We start from the raw sequence: 23009 nt of genomic DNA on the forward strand, positions 1-23009 counted from the left end.
TGTTTGTTTCATCCTGGTTTTTTTTTTTTTAATTTGGCTATGTCTGAGCAGGCGGGCTGTGTGTTCTTTGTTGTTTGCTTGTCTGTGGGCACAATACTTTTCAATTCCTTCTCCAATTGGCAGGGTCAGTCACTCATATATGGTACAGCAGGGCAGGTCTAGCTATGAGGAGTTACTGGGACGGGTTGTTTGTGGCACTTACTACAGCCATCAGGGCTGGTCGGTAATCAGTGCAGGGTAGGTTCCAGTATCCTGAGCCTGTGCTGCTTGGTGGTGTGATGTTAAGCACATGGTGCAGGTAGGCAGGATGTAGCGGGGAGATTGTTATGTGTGGAGCTAAGGTGGATATGAGAGAGGAGAGAGGAACAGGAGCCAAAAACATACAAACAAAAAAGAATGCTGGGGAGCTTGCCGTTGGAGTGGAGAGATGAGAGACTATGAAATGGAGAAAAACAAAAAGGGGAAGAGAAAGAAAAAAAAGAATGAATAAGTAGAAATCAGTAAGGTTAAAGAACAGCAAAGTTCCCAGGGATCCCACCAGTGCAGCTGTGAGGTCTGGGGAAGTTGTTCTCAGGTGTTGCGCAAAGATGGCGTACGGAGGCAGGTATTTGAGCGAAAGGAGCGGGAGGTGGTGAGAGGTGAGGAAGAAATCAAAAGATGCGGAAAAAAAGCAACACCAGCAGCCAACAAATGGCACTGAGAGAGCCCGCTAGTGCGGGCTGGTGGAATCCAAGCAGCCGATGTTTCCCGGAGAAGAGACTGTGTCTGCGGGAAGCACAGGAGTTCGAGTGTGGGTGAAGAGGGGTAGGGAGTGGGAAAGCGTATATCACAAATTCCCAGAGCTCCACAGCCCCTCAGGAAGAATCAAAGATGGTGCACGGAGCCAGCTATTTGAGCGAAAGGAGGGGGAGTTGGTGAGAAGTAAGGAACAAATCAAAAGAAGCAGAAAAAAGCAACACCAGCAGCCAGAAAATGGCACTCAGAGAGCCAGCTAGTGTGGGCTGTTGGAATCCAAGCACCCAGTGCTTCCTGGACAAGAGATTGTGGCCGTGGGAAGCAGAGGGGGCCGAATGGGGGTGAAAAAGGGTGGGTGGTGGGAAAGCATATATCGAAAATTACCAGTTTTGTCTCCTGCTGGAAGCTCCGTGAAGCTGCTTTCTCGTACCCCATTTGCTGGTCTCCGATAGGAGTCCAAGATGGCGGATTCCCGCTGCATTAGCTGATAGGGGATCTTTGCATGAACTTCTCCTCGTTCTCTGTTCTCTGTCAGTTTTGTCGCTCCTTTGGTGCTTGGCTGAGTTCTTTATCTCTTCATTTGATGTTTCAGGGTTTCAGGATTGTTGTGTTCTCTGTTCGGCTTAGTTTTTCGGATCTTTGCTGTGGAGGGATGGTGTGGTGCTTCTGCCTAGAGTTCCGTTTTGCCAGAAGTCCCCGGAAATAATATTTTTTTATAGTTATTAACTTTTTTCATGTAGTTTATATAAGTTTCACGTATTAGAAGGCAGAGCCGGCTTTTTTATTTTTATTTTTTGTGGAAGAGAGTTTCTAGTTAGTTTTATGATGTTTTATATATAAAACATAATGTTCTGAATAGCAGTAAAAATTATGCTTATAAATTTTAATATCGTTGCTTTATTATGGATATAATATCCTTTTCTGTCTTCCATTCAGTTTTTCTTGGCTTATTTTATTTTCATAAATTAGTTTCGTATAATATCTTTCTATGAAGTAGCATTTCTTTACATGAAGTAAAAAACTCTGAGACTTCTGTCTTAGTTTCCTAGTGCTGCTGTAACAAAAATACCAGGAGGTGGGTGGCTTTAAAGAACAGAAGTTTGTTTTCTCACAGTCCATGAGGCTTAGAGTCCGATTTCAAGATATTAGCTCCAGTGGAAGATCCTATCTCTTTCAGCTTCTGTCTTCTCCTGTTTGTGCATGTCTGTGATGCCCTTTATATATAAACTCAGAAGTGATTAGATTTAGGATCCATCCTACACTGGTATGACCTCAACTGATTGAGTAGTTGCATTACATTGGATTGCATTATGGAATGTGTTTACATTATATTAGATTAAATCCATCTGTATAGGGGTTAGGATTCCAATACATAGTTTGGGGGAATGTACTTCAATTTATGATAGTATTCAAAATTCTAAATATAAAATTTTGTCATTTGCATAAAAATGTGGCTCAGATCATATAAAGTGATGAATATTCATTGTTAGTTTCAAATTAAGCCATTTGGTGAAATAGAAGAGCTTTTCTTAGGGACCCCGGCTGGCTTAAGTGGTTAAGGACTCCGCTACTAATGGAAAGGTTGGCAGGTAGAATCCACCCAGAAGTGCCTCTGAAGGCCTGGCAAACTACTTCTGAAAGATCACAGCCATTGAAAACCCTATGGAGTGTAGTTGTACTATGACACACGTGAGGTCACCCTCAGTCAGAATTGACTTGATGGCAACTGGAAAAAAAAAGGTTTTCTTAGTTACTAGGATATTTTTCAAGGAGCCCTGGTTGCACAACGGTTAAGTGCTCGGCTGCAAAACCAAAAGGTTGGCCATTTGAACCCATTCAGTGTCTCTGTGGGAGAAAGATCTGACAGTCTGCTTCCATGCAGACTACAGCCTAGGAAACCATATGGGGAAGTTCAGCTCTGTCACATGGGGTCACTATGAGTTGAAATTGACTTGCTGGCATCTAACAGCAACAACGACAGGGTACCTTTAAAAGCTGTAAAGTACAGGTGAGCCACAATTTAGGACCACATAAAATGTGAAAATCTGATTTGTGGAGACAGCTTAGGACTTATTTTCACTATAGGACTTTTTTCCAAAGTTTGTTGGAAAGAATACATGTTCATATATAGTATAGGTGTGTAATACGTATAATGTTTGTGCAGTTAAGTGGTTTTCAGTGCTTAAGGATATTTTTCACTTTTCTGTAGGACTACAATAATAATAAATTTTAACTAAAAAAATTGTTCACAGCTCCACCTCCCATATGAAGTTTGCCATTTTTCCTTGTATCCCTTTAGTGTCTTTCATGTAAACATAGTAGATATGGTTTTCAGAATCTTCCTTCTTCAAAAAGCAGTCGTTAGAAGTATATGTAACCTAAAAACTCCCCATTGTCAAGTCGATTCCGACTCACAGTGACGCTGTTGGACAGCAGAACTTCCCCATAGGATTTCCAAGGCTGTGATTTTTATGGAAGCAGACTGTGATGTCTTTCTCCTGCATATACAACTAAAATAATATGTATTAATGAAAACTGAAAATTAATATGGAAAATTTAGTTTTTATATTTCATTGTAAGTGATTGAAGCACTTACTTGCAACTCTGAGCATATCTCTCACTAATAAAAATCCATTGCCATTGAGTCGATTCCGACTCATGGCAACCATATTGGACAGAGTAGACCTGCCCCGCAGGGTTTCCAAGGAACGGCTGGTGGATTTGAACTGCCGTCCTTTTGGTTAGGAGCCAAATGCTTAACCACTGCGCCACCAGGACTCCTCATTAATAGGTATGTTAATATTTCCCATTCAATTTTGTTAATATTTTTTGTTCTATGATGTGTTGAGCAGAATAATATTCCCATAAAGATAACAAATTCTAATGCCTAGAACCTGTAAATGTTACGTTATTTGGAAAAAGGGTCTTTGCAGATGTGATTAAGTTAAAAATTTTGAGGTGGGGAGATTATCCTGGATTATTTGAGTAATCCCTAAATGTCATCATAAGTGTCCTTGTAAAAGAGAGGGATATTTCACAGAAACACACAGAACAAGGTAATGTGAAGACAGAACAGAGAGAGATTTGAAGTTGCTGACCTTGAGGATTAGATTTGACGAGCCCACAAGCCAAGAAATATTGGGAGCCACCAGAAGCTGGAAGAATCAGAGAATGGATCTTCTCCTACAACCTCTGGAATGAGCATGGCCTTGTTGACACCTTGCTTTCTGGCCCAGTGATATTAATTTTGGACTTCTGGCCTTCAGAACTGTGAGAGAGTAAGTTTCTGTTGGTTTAAGACATCACGTTCATGGTAATTTGTAATGATAGCCACAGGAAGTAATACATACAAATACATGTTTTTATAATTACTGAAAGAGTTAATCATAGAGTAAGAAGGGATCTGAGATTTAAGCAGTCTTCCCCCCTCTGTTTACCTGGGCATATTCACAGATGAACTTCCCTACTCTTCTTACTGTTGTTGTTAGTTGCCATCAAGTAGATTCCAACTCTTGGTGAGCCCGTATGTGCAGAGTAGAACTGCTCCATGGTGTTTTTCGTTAAGGCTGTGACCTTTTGGAAGAAAATTGCTAGGCCTGTCTTCCAAGATGCCTGTGTGTGAGTTTGAACCACCAACCTTTCAGGTAGTAGTTGAGCGCTTAACTGTTTGCACCACTCAGGGACTTCCTTCTTACTGTTAGCCCCTCCTTTGGCTCTCAGCTTAAATTTATCAGCCCTCACATGAGCTTTCTTTTACCACCCAGTTCTTTATTTTTTTCACTATGTCATTCCCTTTTTTGTTTTCTGTTTCATTAGTTAATATCGATAATTATCTTGTTTACCTGTTCTTTGTCAGATGTGGCATTAGAAGGTAGTCTTCCTTAGGGCAGAGAGAACGTGTCTTAGTCATCTAGTGCTGCTGTAACAGAAGTACCACAAGTGGATGGCTTTAACAAAGAGAAATTTGTTTTCTCACAGTCTAGTAGGCTGCAAGTCCAAATTCAGAGCATCAGCACCAGGAGAAGGCTTTCTCTCTCTGTCCACTCTGGAGGAAGGTCCTTTTGATGCATCAGCCTTCCCTTGGTCTGGGAACATCTTAGCACAGGAACCTCAGGTCCAAAGGACGCGCTCTGCTCCTGACACTGCTTACTTGGTTTTATGAGGTTCCCATATGTCTCTGCTCGCTCTTATCTTTTATATTTCAAAAGAGATTGGCTTAAGATACTCTCTAATCTTGTGGATCTCATCAGTATAACTGCTGCTAATCCATTTTATTACATCATAGTGATAGGATTTACAACACATAGGGAAATCACATCAGATGACAAAATGGTAGACAATCATATAGTACTGGGAATTATGACCTAGCCAAGTTGGCAGACAACAGAACAGTTGTCCTATTATTTACTCACAGTACTGTGCCTAGTACATTGTGAGAGTATCCTTAATGAGTAAAAATTCTTGGCATTTTGCCATTACTTGTGGAAGAAAATTCTTAGTTTTGTTTATTCCAGTATTTTACAGTCTCATTGTATAATATTGTTAGTTTATCTTCAGTGTGATGACATTTTCTGATCTTTCTTTTAACCTTTCATGTCACGTGCCTCTTTCAGTCTGGGCCTGTCCGGGTGATACCTATCTTGCATCTGTCCGCAATTTATTTACTTTTATTATATTTTGGTTTTGATGATGTGACTTTTTGCTTTTATCAGTTTCTAATGTATATCGTGCTACTGTATTCTGACTAAATTTGACTAAATGTGACTACATTTCTTCATGTTTCTCTGAATCACTTATATAGACTTCTTAAGAAAAGAAAAAAATTTGAGAAAATTTCGGATAAGACAGCCCAAGGTTTTTCACCTCATTTATTTTTTAAACTCTTAAAGTAATATTTAGGCCATTTCACTTTTAAGTGTTTTCAGTCTTATATACAAAAAACAAAGTCAGGCAGTGGTTTTTCTAGTCTTGGATACTACTTGCGAAGTATTGTGAAGGCTTATACAGGGCATATGATGACAGGACAGGGGTGAAAGATAGACTCTGTCCTCATGGGAGCTGTATAGTCTATTAGGGAAAATTTAGACAACTATAACACGAATTTTAAAGAGGACAACACTGTGTGATTGGGAAAAAATGCTGTAGTAGTTCAGAGAATTCTACTGTGTAGCTGTATTTGCTTTTGGCTAAGGGAAAGTATAAGGAAGGAAAATAACGATTATTGTAAGTCTTGATAATGGTGAAACATAATTATTGAAATATTAGGCTGTATTTGATCATATTTCTTTTGGTCAGTTCAAATGCGACTTTTTTTTTAGGTCTTCCCTATATCACCATCTTGACTATCAAGAATGATACAATGGAGAGATTTATTAGTGGCCAGATAGTTCTAGTTTCCTTCTTTTAGATGTATGACATAGACAGATGTGTAAATAAAGAGGGATGGTTGAAAATTTTGTAAAAGGTTATGTTTTTGGGTTGTTCTGCCCGTCTGCCTTACCTCCCACCTATCTTCCTAGCCTTCGTTTTGAAGAGTGAACTTATCATGTGGATAAGCATTCCAGAAAGGACATTGAAAATATGAGACATTGTGTGTGTAAAGAAGATAGCACATAGTAAATATTGATTGAATGCTAGTTTTTTTTTAGGTAAAATAACTTTTGTTCTAGGAGACAGAAGCTTTGTAGAAACAAGAATGTGACACTGAGCATTGTTGGTGCAGGCATAGGAGGAGGCAGTAATGTATCTTGTATGGAATCATTAGGGCTTCCTCCAGTCTGTAATAATCCATAGCTCTAAAGATCTACTCATACTTTTTACTCAATTACTATTATAGTACAATATCTATTGTAAAACAAAAAGAATGGAGTTTCTTCTATTTTTTTTTTTTTTTTAATTTCCAGGTTTTGGCTTTGATGAAACTCCTATAAACATTTATTGCCAGGTTATTCTGTGAACACAGGTTCTCATTTCTCTGGGATAAATGTCTAGGAGTGCAGTTACTGAATTGTGTGTAGTTGCATGTTTAATTTTTTACGAAACTGCCAAATTGTTTACCAGAGTGGCTACATCATCTTACATTTCCATCAATAATACATGTTTGAACCAGTTTCACTGCATCTTTGCCAGCCTTTGATGCTGTCACCATTTTTTTTTTTTTACACTTTTTTTTTTAAATTGTACTTCAGGTGAAGGTTTACAGAACAAATAGTTTCTCATTAAACAGTAGTATACATATTGTTTTATGACTTTGGTTAACAACCCCACGACATGTCAACCCTCTCCCTTGTCAACCTTTTTTTTTTTTTCGTGAAAATATACATAGCCAAAGGTACACCATTTCAAAAATTTCTACTTGCACAGTTCAGTGACATCGACTACGCTCTTCCAATTGTGCTGCTATTCTCACTTTAGATGAAGATTTACAGAACAAAATAGTTTCTCATTAAACAGTTAGTACACATATTGCCCTATGACAATGGTTAACAACCTCACTACACATCAACACTGATCTTAACCTTGGGTTCCCTATCACTAGCTTTCCTGTCCCCTTCTACCTTCTAGTCCTTTTCCCTGGACTGCTGTGCCTCATTAGTCCCGTTTTTTTTTATGGGGCTGCCCAATCCCCGGCTGAACGGTGAACCTTGGAAATGACTTCACCACTGAGCTAAAAGGGTGTCTGGGGGCCATACTCTCGGGGTTTCTGCAGTCTCCTTTGGGCCAGTAAATCTGGTCTTTTTTGTGTGTGTTAGAATTTTGTTCTACATCCTTCTCCAGAACCCTCTGTTGTGATCCCGGTCAGAGCAGTCGGTGGTAGCCGGGCACCATCTAGCTGTACTGGACTCAGTGTGGTGGAGGCCTTGGTAGCTGTGGACAATCAGTCCTTCGGACTAATCTTTTCGTTGTATTCTGTTCTCTTGATTCTCCCTTGCTCCCAAAGGGATGAGACCAGTGGAGTATCTTAGATGGCCGCTCACAGGCTTTTAAGACCCCAGACACTACTCACCAAGGTAGAACATAGAGCATTGTCTTTATAAACTGTGTCATGCCAATTGAGCTAGATGTTCCCCGAGACCATGGTCCCCACAGCCCTCTGCCCAGCAGTTCAGTCCCTCAGGGAGTTTGGATGTGTCTGTGGAGCTTCCATGACTTTTCCTTGTACAAGTTGTGCTGGTTTCCCCAGTAATGTGTACTGTGCTAGTTGTTTTTAAAATAAACTTTTATCTTAGAATAGTTTTAGAGTTACAGAAATATTTTGAGGTAGTACCTAGAGTTCCTGTGTACCCCATACCCTGTTTCCCTTTTTATGAACATCTTAACGTTGTCGTTGTTATTGTTAGGTGCCGTCCGTTCTGACTCGTAGTGACCCTGTGTACAACAGAACGAAACACTGCCTGGTCTTGCACCATCCTCACGATCGTTGCTATGTTTGAGGCCATTGTTGCACCACTGTGTCACTCCATCTCATTGAAGGTCTTCCTTTTTTTTGCTGACCCTCTACCTTACCAAGCATGATGTTCTTCTCCAGGGACTGGTGCCTCCTAATAACATGTCCAAAATATGTGAGACGAAGTCTTGCCATCCTCGCTTCCTTACTCATTTCGTAGATTGTCCCTTGATTGGATTTATCTGATGTTTTTCTCAGACTGAGGTAAAGTACCATTTTTTATCACATCATATCAAGGGTGTGTATTGTCAATATGACTTACCATTGTTATGAACCTTGATTATATAGCTGAGGTAGTGTTTGTCAGGCTTCTCCACTGTAAATTACTCTTTATTACCTCTTTTCATACTATATTCTAAGGAGTGGGGAATTAGGCTCCACCTCCTGGAGGGTGATGTATCTATATAAATTATTTGTAATTCTTCTGCCTGGGAGATTTGTCTATTCTTCCTCAATTATTTAGTCAATCAGTTAGTTTTATTAGTATGGACTCGTGGATATTTATTTCATACTTTGAGTTATAATCCAATATTAGTTTATTTTGTTTTCTCAAATTGTTCTATATCTGACTATTATGAGCTCTTCCAGTTGGCTCCTTTGACATACTCCCATCATTTTGTGTATTTTAGCACACGTTTACTTTCTGGTGCTAAAAGATGCTCCGTGTGTTTCTTGTATAGTTTCTGCCTCAGTTCTAGAATCGGCTCTTGTAACTTTCATTGGAGAAACCAAGATCTGGGTGCTAGGTGTTCTCCTTGTGACTAGGGTATTGTGGCTTCTAGGCCCTCTGACCAAAACCAAGACCTGTTGCCATTGAGTCAAGTGTAACTCATTGTAACACTATAGGATAGAATACATCTGCCCAATAGGGTTTCCAGGGCTGTAAACTTTATGGAAGCAGACTGTCACATCTTTCTCCCATGGAGTGGCTGGTGGGCTCAAACTGCTGACCGTTCGGTTAGCAGCTGAGTGCTTAACCACTGCGTTGCCAGGGCTCCTGGCCCTCTGACAGAGCAAGGAAATATATGTGTATATAGTAATTCATGTATACACACATATCTACAAATATTTTTAAATGTAACTGTGTCTATGTTAATCTAAACAGGACTTCAACTGATGTCTCCAACTCTGATCCTTACTATATGTATCATTCTAGCCTCTTACCCTTTCTCAAATAATGAGAAACCTGGTTCCTACCATCGGCTGTTCATTTACTTAATTGTTCAATCCTTGTGTGTGTGTGTATAGTGGTTCTAGAATTGATACTAGAGTACAATACTTATGTATATAGTTCTTTTTGCCTTTAATATTACAGACCACTTATTTTCAAAGTTAACTTAGGTCAGCCCCCTTTCTCCTCTGCCCCCTTCAGTGAGATTGTTTCAGACATTTGTAATTCTATTAAGTTCTTCTGTCACATTCTGCATTCGTCCTGGAATTTCCTATTCTCCTAAATGCTTTTTTTTTTTTTTTAATTTGGATACGTTAAGGTCCACTCTTCGTGCTATAAAGTTATGTGGGTTTTGAGAAATGCATAGTATCATGTATTCATCATTGCGTATCATACAGAATAGTTTCATTGCTGTAAAAAAATCACCTATGCTTTACCTATTCAACCCTCTCCACCTGTAACCTCTGGCAACCACTGATCTGTTTAGCAACTCCATAGTTTTACCTTTTTTAGAATGTCACATAATTGAGACTATATGGTATGTAGCTTTTTCAGACTGGTTTCGTTCTTAGCTTATTGCTTTTTATTGCTGAAAAGTATTCTATTTTATGGATGTACCACAGTTTATCATTTCACCTATTAAAGGACTTCTTGGTTGCTTCCAGTTTTTGGAGATCAAGAATGAAACTATTATAAACATTCTTAAGCAGATTCTCTGTGCATATTTATTTGTTATTTTTTAAGGGCTTAGAGTCTGTATTAGTTCTACTATATGTAGATTATGTATCAAATTGTTCTTAGTAGGCGTGATCCTAAGGAGTTCCAGTGACGCAGTGGTTCAGCACTTGGCTGCTAACTGAAAGGTCAGTGGTGCGAATGCGTCAGCCACTCTGCAGGGAAAAGATGTGGCAGTATGCTTCCGTAAACATTTACAACCTTGGAAACCACTGGGGCAGTTCTACTCTGTCCTGTAGGGTTGCTATGAGTCGGAATTGGTTTGATGGCAACAGGTGTTTTCATATCTCATCCTATACTGAGATATCATTTTCTTAAATATATTGGTTTTAGTTCAAATGGTTTAGAATAGAGCTGACTACGTACCCTGAATAGATTGAATTTGATGCTGCTTAGATATTCCCTTTAAAGACTAATCAACAAATAACCTTGACATTATAAATAAATATAATTTGTAGGCAGTACTTATATACTAACATATATAATGGTAACTAGACTCCATTAACCCTGAATAATGTACCCAGTTGGACTCTAGTAACTCAACAGAGTTAATGAACTTTAGGAAGCTTTTTGTACTAGGGTTCAGCCAGAATCTAATTTTATTATATTATTAAATTCATTTAATTCTGAAATCTTTATATTCTTCTGATGTGCTTTATGTGCTGAGTGGGAACAAGTTATACACTCAGGAAGAGAGTAGACTAGGTACTATTATCATGTGGCTACAAATAAAAAATATTTCCTTTGTTTATTAAGATTCATTCATTCAGCAGATAATGATTGAGCAGTTATAATATGTCAGTCATTGTGCTTGATACTGGACTGGGACTAAGATGATGGCCCAGAGAGAATATTTGATAAATGGTATTGAAATGCTTCAAATTACATTAAGTCAGGGGAACAGAGTAGAAGATCTTGAAAATAGATCCCCGTACATGTAAGAATGTTATATGTGAAACTTCATTTCAGGCGGATGGAGATGGATTATTTAATAACTGGTTCTGGCATATCTGTCTGTCCAGTTGGGGGGAAAATCCAGATGGCCAACAAGATATGAAAAGATTTTAAAACTTACTAGTAGAGGAATGCAAAGTAAAATAACAATGTGATATAACTTTATATGTATCAAATTGCCTCCCTCAATCCCTTCCTTTCATGGGGGAAAGTAAAAGGAAAGAGAAAAAGACCAACAACAACCTTTTGCTGGCAAGGACCTGAGGGAAAAAGTTATTTTTATACTTTGCTGGTAGAAATGGAGATTAATAAAGCCTTTTGAAAAGTGATCTGGCAACATATATTAAAATTAAAAATATATTAGTTGACATAGCAGTCTCATTCTTTGGAATCTAACCGATAATACCTCCACATGTAAGAGTTTCCGTACAAGCTTTTGTTTGTAGTGACAAAAAAACTGGAAACAAAGTACATGTCTATCAGTAGGGGAATGATTGAGGAAATATTTATTTGTGATGTATCTACAGGATGAAATCTAAGTAGCTGTTAAAAAGAATGAATCAAATACCCAGCAGTAGACTAGTATGGATTTCCATGAAGTATTATTGCATGAGAAAAACAAGATACTGAAAAATGTATATGACATCTCTTATTTTTAAAAAAATGAAACAAGTAGTGACACCGTTATATATTTAGAAATGAATATGAGCATATATATTTGTATTTGATTGTATGGGCATAGAGATAGAGGTTAGACATATGTTAGGTTGTTAACATGGACCATCTGGGGTGGGCAGCTGGGGAAATTGCCATGTGGTGGGAGGGAGGGAAGGAGAATATAAGAGATGGGGAACTAAGTACACAAAAGAAAAGGGCAGACTGCATTAAAACAATAGTTTTATGATGGTATGATCCACTTATGTTTTAGAGTTAAAATTACACATTTATGTATTTATGTATATGTGAAAAGATTTCTTAAAAATTGCATGTTGTGGTAGTAGTATAGCTTTTTTGGAAAGTGATTCAACAAACTGTATCAAGCAGTGATCATACTCTTTGAACTAATCATTCTGTATCTTGGAATTTATGCTAAGACAATAACCCAAAAGAAGAAAAAAAATGCATGAAGTTATCATCGTGGTGTTAGTTATATAATAGGAATATATATCAGATAAACTTAAATGTTTAGGAATCGGAAAAGAGTTAAATTGTCATATTGATGGAATATTGTATAAAAATTATAAAAATACAGTTACTAAGTATTATGAAGGCCATTAATAACATAGAAATATATTTACAATATAGTAAAAAAGGAATTTATAACTATGTACAATTTGAATATATATATACATATATATATATGTATGAATACTGGAAAGAAATAGGATACACTGAAAGCAGTGTAGTGGCATAACAGTGAATTGCTTTCAGTTTGTTTTGACAATAAAATTCTGGAGAAAAGTTTTGCTTAAATATTAGCAAAATTTAGAAGAAACACAAATATTAAGAATTAATATCTAACTCTATAACTTTATGGAATGGGCTTTCTTTGTGATAAAACAAGTTTGTAATTATATCTTAGGCCTTTGCAGAATGTTTAAATTTGGAGTCAGATGGGCATGTTCATCAATATTTTATTCCAAAAATTGCAACCTAAGGTTTTACTAATTGAATGATAGTTGTACATTATTAGATTCTTTGATTAAAATCTCTTCACACTCTTAGAATCAGATAAAAGGAACGAAGAACTTTGCTGTATTTTTACTCAAATAGTGCCACCTTCTACATTTGTTTGCCAACGACTCCCTCCCCTGTTTTACATGTTGCTGTAAAAAGAATTAGCATAGCAAGCTTTTGAAAATACCTCGCAGGGGGAGGGTTCGGTTGGCAAACAAATGTAGAAGGTGGCATTATTTATGTAAAAATACAGTAGTAGATGTTTATTACATATCAGAAGAAAGAGATAAATTGTTTTTAATCTCATATCTTGTTTTGGGAGATGTTTCCAATTGTCTCATATGCTTTAATGTTTTTGGATGTTTGTGTTATATCTTACCTGACATTAAGTTTTCTGATTGCTGTGCACTTTTAGTACCTGCGTATAGTACTAGAGCCTCTTTGGACACTTACAAAACTGTAAGTATATTGAATTAAATTCAGTAAGAATATTGTGAGATCAACCAAGGATAGATTTGATTCTTGGAATTATATCTAAAGCAAGAAGTCATCAACTAGATTACATATTAAATGAAAAAAACTTACTATATTTTAATCCGTTGGACTTTGTGTTCTAAAATTTTTTTCAAAGTTGTCTTAGTGATCTAATCTTAACCCAGGCAGTGCCTCTTTCTGTTTTTTTTTAATGGTTAGCATTATAGATTACTTTGCATTTATAATAACTAATTTTAACATCTATGTTAACATCCATGTTATATATGGGTTTACATCTATGGTTAACATGTAATATGAGTTAACATGTATGATAACACAAACATCACTGAGTTTGAAGAATCTGGATGTATTTGATTAGGAAACCAGGATGATGACAGGCAGCTAAAGGGGCCAGTACCTCATTAAAGCAAGAACAATGAAGAGTCACCGAGAGTATTGTCAAATCTCCAAGACAGTGTTGTAGACTATCTTAGGTGGTTTCCAATGACTTTCACCTCATGGTGTTCATTCCTTTATGTTGTTACCTAACTTTGTGTTGTTACCTCCCTTTATGAATTTGGACTGGCACTGTGACTTAATTTAACCAATAGAATGTGGTGGAGGTGATGCTGTGCCAGTTCCAGGCCTGAGATTTCAAAAGATGTGGCAACTTCTGTTTTGTGCTCTTGGGAGTATTGAACTGCTATTTAAGAGATCTGGCGATCCTATTTGAGAGACCACACAGAGAGGTAGAGACCCCAAAAATACATGGAGTAGCCTGAGAAACCCAGCTGGAGGTGAGAACCAAGGCCCCTAGACATACGACAAATTTGAGCCATTCTAGCCAGTCCCTAGCAGACATCATGAGGACCAGAGATAAGCTATCTCTATTGTCCCCTACTGAATTTCTGACCTCCAGAATTGTAAGAAATAATAAAATTGTTGTTTTAAAACCACTGTGTTTTCCGGAAGCAATAGTGAACTGAAACAGTTCTCTGATTGCCTTCAGATTTTTTTCTGTTTTTGATTTCTAGCAGTTTGACTACGATATGCATATGCATGCTTATCTTTGTATTTATCTTGCTTGGGTTTTCTGAGTTTCTTTGATTTGTGCCGTGTCTTTAATTTTGAAAAATTTTCACCCATTATCTCTTTAAATATTTCTTTGACCTGTGCCTTCTCTTTCTGGGATTTTAATTGCGCATGTGATAGACTCTCTGATATTCTCCCACAAGCTTTTGGATACAATTTTGTCTTTTTTATCGCATGTGCACCTGTGTGTGTGTGTTTCAGTTTGGATAATTTCTATTGACCTATTTTCAAGTTCACTGAGTTTTTCCTCTACTCTGTATAATCTTCTGATAAGCCGAGTAAAGGAATTTTTCCTCTCTGATATTGTGTTTTTCGTTACTAACATTTCCATTTTGCTCTTTTTAATTTCTGTCTATTTGTAGAAATCTACTTATGCATGTTTTCTACCTTTTCCATTATGTTGTTGTTAGTTACTGTTGAGTTGATTCTGACTCATGGTGACCCCATGTGTGTCAGAGTAGAGCTGTGCTCCATAGGGTTTTCAAGACTGTGACCTTTCAGAAGCAGATTGCCAGGCCTGTCTTCCAGGGTGCCTCTGGGTAGGTTCAAACTGCCAACCTTTCGGCTAGTAGTTGAGCACTTAACCATTTGTGCCACTCAGGGACTTTTATATTAATCAAAGATTTATTAATTTTTTTTTTTAAAGTTCTTGTCTGAGAGTTCATACATCTGGATTGTATCTTCATTTTGCTTTTGTTGATTACTTTATCTCGTCAGTTTTTTACTTTTTTTTTTTTTTATTGTACTTTAGGTGAAGGTTTACAGAACAAATAGTTTCTCATTAAACAGTACACATATTGTTTTGACATTGCCACGACATGCCAAACCTCTCCCTTCTCGACCTCTTTTTTTTTTTATTGGTGAAAATATACATAGGCAAAGATACACCATTTTAAAGATTTCTACATGCAAAATTCAGTGACATTGATTATGTTCTTCCAGTTGTGCTGCTATTCTCACTTTAGATGACAAAGTAGTTTCTCATTAAACAGTATACATGTTGCCCTATGACAATGGTTAACAACCCCACTACATGTCAACACTGTCTTTACTCAACCTTGGGTTCCCTATCACCAGCTTTCCTGTCTGCTTCTGCCTTCTAGTCCTTGTCCCTGGACTGCTGTGCATCATTAGTCTCGTTTTGTTTTATGCGGCTGTCCAGTACCCAGCTGAACGGTGAACCTCGGAAGTGAGTTCACCGCTGAGCTAAAAGGGTGTCTGGGGGCCATACTCTTCGGGTTTTTCCAGTCTCTTTCGGGCCAGTAAATCTGGTCTTTTTTTGTGTGTTAGAATTTTGTTCTACATCCTTCTCCTGCTCTGTCCAGAACCCTCTGTAGTGCTCCTGGTCAGAGCAGTCAGTGGTGGTAGCCGGGCACCATCTAGCTATACTGGACTCAGTCTGGTGGAGGCCTTGGTAGCTGTGGTCCATTAGTCCTTTGGTCTTGTCAATTTTTTTGTCTCAGATTTTATAGAATGTCACTCATTGCTTGTAAAAGATTGAGATAAATTGTATTTATGCCTTGAAATAGACACATTTCTTCTTTTAGGTCATTGATATTGGTAGTTAAGTCAACCTTGTCAGTAGTTGAGCTGACGTTTTCTTTCCTTTTATTTTTATTTATTTTTCTGTGCTATAGTTACTTTCAATGTGTCAGAGATTTCAGATTCTTCCAGCAATGGATTACCATGCTACTTGTACTTAGTGTGGGACCTGGAGTGCCAAAGAATTTTTCTCAGTATTCTTGCTTCACTCTTAGCTTTCATTTGGCCTTCCACACCTACCCCACAGAGTGCTCCCATTCCAGAGTAAACTCATATTGTTACTTGGCACATCTTGTGGGAGCTGAGGGCAAGTTTCGCAGTTCTCTTGCTTCCATTTCCATCTTAGATAGGCCCTCTGTGCCAGACCCTCAGAAATGGGGCTTTCTCATTGTTTCTACTCCTTTCTCTCTTGGTAGCCAAACTTTGCCGTTTACTGTTAGGAAGGTCTTGTGTGAGGTTGTGTTTCTTCTCTCCTACCTATAAAAACCCAACCCATCGCCACTGAGTCGATTCTGACTCATAGTGACCCTACAGGACAGAGCAGAACTGCCCCACAGCGTTTCCAAAGCTGTAATCTTTACGGAAGCAGACTGCTGCATCTTTCTCCCGTGGAGCTTATGGTGGGTTTGAACTGCCAGTGTTTTGGTTAGTAGGCAAGCACTTAACCTCTGTGCCAGCAGGGCTTCTCTCTTACCTATCATAGACTTTTAAATCACTGCAGGATCCTGATCTCAAACAGTTTCTTGCCCGTCCCTCATCAGCAGTTGCCTTTTGTTTCAACCCTTCTCACAGTGGCCATGGACCTTCACCTGGGGCTAGATGCAGGAGTGTTTCACGTCTCTCTGACAGTGGGAGTAGGCTCTTAACTTCTGTTTCTTCCTCACTGGCAGTGCACCATTACCTGGGACTAATGGTCAGGTGGGTTTCTTGACTTTCCACTAGAACCTGATAGGTTTTGCTTCATATGGAGAAAAGTCCATGAAATGCTTCTTCGTCACTGAGGTGGACTCTCTCAGGTCTTCTGCCCTGCCCTAATACCTTTCTTGAGCAGCTGGCTTGTAGAAAGAGCTGGTATTAAATGCATGTGGAATTTAAAAAAATCTTTTCATTTTGAAATAATTTTCAATGCATGTAGAATTAAAAAAAATCTTTTCATTTTGAAATAATTTTAGTTTCACAGGAAGTTGCAAAGATAGTAGAGAGAGGTCCTGTTTACTTTTCATTCAGTGTCCTTAGTGGTTAAAACAGTGCAATATCAAAACCAGGATATAGACATTAGCACAGTGTGTGTATAGTTCTGTGTCATTGTATCACATAAATTTGTATAACCATTACTGCAATCAAGATACAGAACTATTCCAACACCACAAAGATCTCCCTTGTGCTTTCCCTTTATAGTCATACCTACCTCCCTTTTCCCCACCATCTCTAACCTCTGGTAACCACTAATTTGTTCTCCATCTTTATATTTTTGTCATTTTGAGAATGTTATATAAATGGAATCATGTAGTGTCTGACCTTTTGAGATTGACTTTTTTCACTCACCACAATGCTCTTGAGATCCATCCAACTTGTTGCATGTATCAGTAGTTCTTTTTGTTGCTGAGTAGTATTATAATGATGTGGATGTAGCAGTTTTTTTTCTTTTAGCCATTCACTTATTCTAGGACATTTTGGTTGTTCCCAATTTTTGGCTATTACAGATAAAGCTGCTGTGTATAATTGTGTACAGATTTTGTGTAGACATGTTTTCATTTCTCTTGGATAAACGCCCAGGAGGGCAATTGCTGGGTCTTAGAGTAAATGTAGGTTTAAGTTTTTAAGAAACTGACATTATTTTCCAGTCACGTTAACATTTTACCTTCCCACCAGCAATGTTTGAGAGACCCAGTTTCTCTGCGTCCGTGCTAGCATTTGATATTGTCACTCCTTTTTATTTTAGTTGTCCTAATAGGTGTGTGATGATAATCTCAACATGGTTTTAATTTACATTTCCTTAATAGCTAGTGATGTTGAACGTAATTTTATGGCTTATTTGCCGTCCTCTTCGTATATCCTCTTTGATGAAAAGTCTCTATATCTTTTGCCTATTTTCCAATTGAATTTTTTTTCTTTTGCTGTTGTGTTTTGATTATTTATATGGCTGTGAGTCCTTTGTCAGATATGTGGTTTGCAAATATTTTTTCCCAGTCTGTAGCTTGTCTTTTTGGTATGCAACATATTTCTTTTTTTTTTATATTTTTAGATAATTTTGGACATACAGAAAGGCTGTAAAAATAGTCCAAATGATTCCTATATATTCTTCACCCAGGGTTAAGTGCTCAGCTGCTAAGTGAGATGTCGGTGGTTCGAACCCACCAGCCACTCTTCGGGAGGAAGATTTGGGAATCTGCTTTCAGAAAGATTACAGCCTTAGAAACCGCATGGGGCAGTTCTGCTCTGTACTGTAGGGTCACTCTGAGTTGGAATCGATTCCATGACAATGAGTTTGGTTTTTGTTTTTGTTAACATTTTACCAGTTTTTTTTAGCACTCTGTGTATGTATGTGTGTGTATACATGTGTTCATATATCCATATACATGTGCATACATACACAAACACATGTTATGATAATTTAACTTTTAATAGGAAAATAGGCTGAACAATAAAAATAAAAAAGTAAAACAAAGAACTTTGTGCATTCGGCCACGATAAAATACCACATTTTAGATTTCACCCTCTTGCTGTAAACAACTTGAAAAAAATATATGAAGCACCTGTTTTCAGGCATTGGGTAATAACTCAGGGCTGTGATCCTTGAGAGACAGGAAACATATGAGATAAACTTTATATTTGCCCCAGCTTTCTGCTTGAGAATACTTTCCCACAGTACAAGGAAGTGGAGACCAGTTAGGTAGTAGTGGTTTTGGTGGGTGGAGGAAACAGAGATTGGAGTTTGGAGCTCCTCAGGTAGTTGGAATTAGCAGGCAGGATACTAGAGAGGAAGGAGTTGCAAGAAGTAGCTTCAGAAATCTGCATAGAGGTCCCCTTAAGTCTACAAGTCTTCAGTAGAAGAATGCCAGTAAATTAGTAGACAGATACCAACTAGATTTTTCCTCCTTGTTTCTTAATTACTTTTTAAGACATTTCACCTTCAAAATAAAAATAATAATGTATTTGGGGTTTTATGTTTAGAGAGAATAAAATTTTTACAATAGTAATACAAAAGATGGGTGGAAGTAAATAGAAGTATATTGTTAGACATTTCTTGCTTTATATGTAAAGTGGTGTAATACACAGTAGACTGTGATAATTAAGGATGCTCCAGCCTTTGGAATGGATTACACCTGGGTGTGAAGAAAACGAAAATCCTCACAACTGGACTGATAAACAACAACATGATAAATGGAGAAAAAAATTGAAGTTGTCAGCAACATTCTACTTGGATCAAAAATCAATGTTCATGGAAGCAAGAGTCAAGAAATCAAGTGATGTATTGCATTGGGCAAATCTGCTGCAAAAGACCTCTTTAAAGTTCTAAAATGCAAAGATGTCACTTTGATGACTAAGGTAGCCTTGGTCTTTTTTCATATGCATGTAAAAGCTATACAGTGAATAAAGAAGACAGAAAAAGAATGGATGTATTCAAATTGTGGTGAAGAGTGTTGAATATACTGTGTGGACTGCCAGAAGAACAAACAAATCAGTCTTAAGAAGAAATACAACCAGAATACTCCTTACAAGTGAGGATAGTGAGACTTGGCTCACTTATTTTGGACATGTCATCAGGAAAGACCAATCGCCAGAAAATGATATCATGTCTGGTAAAGTAGAGGGTCAGCGAAAAGGAGGAAAATCTTCAATGAGACTGACACAATAGTCACAACAATGGATTCAAACATACCAACAATAATGAAGACGGCAAATGACTGGGCAGCATTTCATTCTGGTATACATAAGGTCACCATGAATTGGAGCCAACTTGACAGCAACTAATAACAACAGTAGCAGCTTAGCAACTACATAAAAATAAAAAGAGATACAGTTAAAGTATCAAGAGAGGTGATAAATGGATATGCTGTAAAGAAAGTATTAATCCAAAAAAAAAAAAAAAAAAAAGAAGAGGAGGAACAAAAGATAGATGGGACAAAATAAAAGTAGCAAAATGATGGTTTGAAAAATATCTATATAAAAATTGCATCGAATGTAAATTGTGTAAACATTCCAGTTAAAAGGCAGAGTGTCAGGATGAATTGAAAAAGCAAGAACCAACTATATCCTGTTTACAAGAGATGCACTTGTAGGTTAAAAAGTAAAAGGATGGAGCAAGGCATTCTCTGCAAACACCAGTCATAAGAAAGCTGTAGAACTGTTAATATCAGACAATTTAAACTTTATGACAAATAGTTGTGCCAGAGATTAAAAAAAGAACATTTCATAATGAATAAAGGATCAATTCGGAGTCCCTGGGTGGTGCAAACAGTTAAGTACTCTACTACTAAGCAAGAAGTTATCATTTTGAACCCACCAAGAGACACCTGGAAAGAAAAGTCCAGCAATCTGCTTTCAAAAAGTCACAGCCTTGAAAGCCCTATGAAATGCCATTCTGCTTTGCACACATGGGGTCCCCATGAGTGGGAATCTACTTGACTGCAACTGATAAAGGATCAATTAATCAAGAAAACATAATAATCCTAAATATGTATGCCCATAATGGAGAACTTCAGAATACATGAAGGAAAGAGTGGTAATATTTGAGGAAAAATAGACAAATTCGCAATTATAGTTGAAAATTTTAACTGTTCTTTCTCAGTATTTGTTAGAAGTAGACAGAAGAAGAATAAGGCTATAAAAGGCTTGAACAACACTTTTCAACCAGCTTGACTTGAATACATCTGTAGAACACTATACCTGATAGTTTCAGAATACATATTCTTTTCATGTGCATATGGAACTTTAACCAAGATAGACCATATACTGGGCCATGAAGCAAGTTTCAGTAAGCTGGGAAGTATTCCCCTCCCCCCCTTTTTTTCTGGAAAAGTGTGTGCAGAAGTACACAACTTGGCTCTGTTGGCTCTTGATATTCTGGCTTCAGATAGTGGAAGGGTTTTCTGCCTCCCACTCAGTGGCCTTTTGCTTTGGTTTTGTATGAAGGATGGCCCTGGAATGCAGACAGCCAATCATTTCTTCTACACCTGTACCATCTGCTAACCAAAAGGTTGGCAGTTGGAATCTACCAGCCACTCTTTGGAAACCCTATGGGGCAGTTCTACTCTGTCCTGTAGGGTCGCTGTGAGTCAGAATTGACTTGACAACATGGGTTTTTGGTAGTTTTTTTTTGTACCATCAACGGGGCTCTGTCAGGTAATCTGGTCTTTCTCTTGAGTACCTAGTGGAGGTCTTCTTGATGGACATTTGGATTGTTCTTGCTGTTGACTGTTATAAACAGTGTTGCTATGAATATTCTTTCAAGTCTCCTGGTACACACTTGCGAGAGTTCTCTAGGGCAATAACTAGAATTGAAATTTCTTGTTAAGGTATACTAGCGTTCATCTTCACTAGATAGTGCCACATTGCTTTTCAAAGTTGTTGTGTCACAGATTTACCACCGCCTATTTATAATAGCTGCCATTGTTCCAACATTGTTATCTACACTTTGCCAGTTCAGTGGGTATCCATTTTAGTATTTATTTTTCTGAAAATCTTTGAGGTTGAGAATCTTTCATTCATTCATTCAACAAGTGTATACTGAGCACCACCTATTTGAGTTACATTAGTAATCAAACTGATAAAAAAGTTCCTGTTCTCGTAGAGCTTATATTTATAAACGTAATTGAATACAGGTAGTCCTTGACTTAAGACCTGTTTGAGTTATGGTGAACCACACTTAATGACTTGTTTTTTTTTTTGTACATCTTATCATTAGTAATATGTACTACATACAGTGTTGCAGTGCATAATTTGCTTAGGTTACCATTCTCAGCTGTTCAGTTGTCAATATTCAATATTATAATTTGTAAAGGTACTGATAATAAAAAGCAATAATAATGAACACTAAAAAAAATTAGGTATTTGACTTATGTCAGAACCAACGGACAGAGTCATCAGAACGGAACCCTTTTGTAAGTCGGGGACTACTGTACAAAGAAATAGATAAATATAGTATATTAGAAAGCAGTGAGTGCTTTGGAAAAGAGAGCAGGGAAATGGGAATCAGGAATGATTAAGGGAGGGCTTTATCATTTAAAATTGGGTGATATTGAATCAAGACTCAGTGGAGTTAGAAGGTTAAGCCAGAGAGCTACTGGGGAAAGAGCATTCTAGGTAGAAAGAACAGATCATGTAATGTTGAAGCATTAAAAAAAAAAAAAAAAAAGTTGGCTTAGCTATATTATTATTATCCAGAATCAACTTTAAAATAAAAAAAAATCATATTAGGATTTGATCACTTTATAATGATAAAATGTTAAATTCACCAAGAATCTATAGCAGCAAACATGCAGCCAAAAGTTGATGGTGTTTCAGGGAGAAATTGAACTTGTGCCATTATAGTGGAAGATAACAACTCACCTCTCATGATTAATGATAAGAAAAAAATCAACAAGGAAACAGAAGATTTAAGTAATACAATTCATGGACATCATAGAATATGAGATACATAGAATGAAAAAGAGACATAACCATATATAAAGCAGAGATTAAAAGGTAATGAAACTATGGCTAACAACAATATGCCAACTTAAAAAAAAAAAAAAAACCCTTAGGCAAGATAGACACATTTCTAGAAAAATACTGCTTACAAAAAATGACCGAGGAAGAAATTAAAAGCCTGAGTCATTCTATAATTATAAGAAATTGAATCTTCCCACAAAGAATGCATTAAGCCCAGACATTTTGTAAGCAATTTCTACCAAAATTTTAAGAAATAGATTATTCCAATCTGATGCAATCCCTTTTAACTAATAGAACAAGAGGGACACAGCTCCAGCTAGTTCTGAGATCCCAGCATAACCTTGATAAGCAAGCCAAATGAAGACATTATAAGAAATCCAAATTAGAAAGATATTTCATTTATAAATATAGATTCAGAAATCTTAAACAAGGTCTTAGCAAATTGAAACCAACGTTGTAAATGTAGACAAACAACATTACCAAGTTGGGTTTATTCCAGGTGTGCAAGGATGGCTTACTATTAGATGA

The 23009-nt window shown here is 37.3% G+C and overlaps 1 protein-coding gene across 6 annotated transcripts in view; it reads left to right on the forward strand.

The window, feature by feature from the left end:
- The window catches only part of CCDC91 (coiled-coil domain containing 91), a 432308-nt gene that overhangs the window by 58713 nt on the left and 350586 nt on the right, over positions 1-23009 (forward strand). The window contains exon 1 of one of the 6 annotated variants that reach the window (XM_023738057.1): positions 12913-13178. The exons of the other annotated variants lie outside the window; for them this stretch is intronic. The gene's annotated coding sequence lies outside the window, so the exon portion shown is untranslated. Of the gene's footprint in view, positions 1-12912; positions 13179-23009 lie in introns of those variants that run through there. 6 annotated transcript variants of the gene reach the window in all.

This window comes from Trichechus manatus, unplaced genomic scaffold (assembly GCF_000243295.1).
Source record: "Trichechus manatus latirostris isolate Lorelei unplaced genomic scaffold, TriManLat1.0 scaffold00112, whole genome shotgun sequence".
NCBI lineage: Eukaryota > Metazoa > Chordata > Mammalia > Sirenia > Trichechidae > Trichechus > Trichechus manatus.